Genomic DNA, 2,238 nt, shown 5'->3' on the forward strand with positions numbered 1-2,238 from the left:
ATATGGTGAAGGAGTTTACAATATCAGTTTTATATACAGTCACGAACCAATTTTATCTGGATTAATGCAGGAGTAATTGGCAAGCTGGGCAAAGCAGTTCAAACCATAGGTATTGCTGTCACACAACTAGCCTTCAAGGTTTAGGGATTCATAATCCAAAGGGATCATAGATCATAGATCTAGAGGCAGAATGGACCTTAGCAATCAATCATATAGATGAAATGGAGAGATGTGGTGGATTCAGGACTGGTTGATTAATCAGATGAAGAGTAGTCATTAATGGCTTCGTGAAAGAAGGTTTCTAGTTGAGTGCCTCTGGGATCAGTGCTCGACCCTGTGCTTGTCAATGATCTCAATGTAAGCAAAGATAGAATAATTAATAATATTTGTAAATGAACAAACCTGTGAAGGATGGCTAACACATTAGATGATAGAACCAGTATCTAAAAAGACCCTGACAGACCAATATCACAAACATGAATAGAGTATGGGTCAGCTACACCAAGTCATGCTATAGCACAACTGTGACCTGAACGCTGGGTATAATAAGTTCAAACTGAATAGGGAAAAATATAGTCTTATGCTAGGAGTCAAACAAAACAACTTCATGAGATCAAGATGTAGAAAGGAGTTCATCTAAAATGATCTTGGGATTTTAGCGAGTTTTAAGCTCAATATGAGCCAACAGTATGATATGGTAGCCAAAAAACTAATGGGATCTTAGGAAACATTTAGAAGCAAAATATTCAGAAGATGGAAAGTTACCATCCTGCTGGACTTTGCCCTACAGTCAGACCATATCTAGAGTGCTGCAGTTAGTTCTTGGTGCCATGTTTTCGGAAGACCTTTGACAAATTGATGAGCATCCAAAGCAAGGCAATCAAGATGGTGAAAGATATCAAGGCCATGCCATTTGGTGATCAGTTGAAGGAATGGTGAATATTTTACCTGGAGAAGAGAAGGCTTAGAAAGGAAATGAATAGCAGTCTTAAAGTATTTGAAGAAATGTCAAGTGTAAGAGGAAGCAGGCTTATTTTGTTTGCACTAGATGGCAAAACTAAAGACAAATGGGGTAAAGTTGCAAAGAGGTAGATTTGGACTATTGGTAAGGAAAAAATTCCTAATAATTAGGTATTTAAAAGAGATGCCTTGGGAGGTAACGACTTCCTCCTTATTTGAGGTCTTTCTTCAAAAACTGGATAAACATTTGCCAGTTACACTGTAGAACGGATACTTAATTCAGACACTGGTTGGACTACAAGAATAAAGTAAGTGGCATTTCTGTAGCACTTTAAGCTTTACAAAATGCATTATGAGTAGTCTCACATTTTATCCTTACAATGTTCCTGGGAGGGGGTAGCTAGGTGGCGCAGTGGATAGAGCACTGGTCCTGGAGTAAGGAGGACCTGAGTTCAAATCTAGCCTCAGATACTTGACACTTACTAGTTGTGTGACCCTGGGCAAGTCACTTAACCGCATTGCCTAGCCAAAAAAAACAACAACAAAAAAAACAATGTTCCTGGGAGGTAAGTGCTATTATTATCCCCATTTTACACAGGGATAATAATTCCTCAATGACTCAAGACCTAGAACTCTATTCATTGTACTGCATAGCTGTCTCATCAAGGACTCTTTCAATGTTGAGATTCTGTAATTCTGCACAATACTTAATGCTCCCTATTGACTCAAGTGGTCTAATTTAGTAAATTATATTTACATAGTGTCCTAGTGTTTTATGGATCTATAAGGGTCTACATATCTCTACTTACTGACCTTGAGGGCCTCAAAATCAGATTTAACCAAAAACATCATTGGAACACAAACAATGACTATAACAGACCCCCCAAAAAAGACAAAAAAATTATAGATTATATAAGACATAGTATGATTGGTCAGTTGGCAAATGGAAGAAAAGCAATACTCGGTTGGCAATGCCTATAAAAGCTAAGCCTATTGGCATCACAGATAAGAAATATAGAGCAAGTCATAGAAAAACCAAGGAGAAGAAAGAATAAAAAAGTAAAAGTAGATAGTAGAGATCTCAAGGAATATAGGCTCCTCATGATGTTCTTCAACAGTAATGAAAGACATACTGAAACGAAACTAAATTGCTAACAATTCTCACAAGAAAATTAAAAATAAAGGGAAGGAGGAAAACAAGAAGGAATGAGCACAAGAAATGCATGCCATCAACTATCAGAAGTAGCACCAGAAATGATGCAAGAAGTCCTGAGAGAT

Source organism: Vombatus ursinus, unplaced genomic scaffold (assembly GCF_900497805.2).
Source record: "Vombatus ursinus unplaced genomic scaffold, bare-nosed wombat genome assembly UNPS02010304.1, whole genome shotgun sequence".
Lineage (NCBI taxonomy): Eukaryota > Metazoa > Chordata > Mammalia > Diprotodontia > Vombatidae > Vombatus > Vombatus ursinus.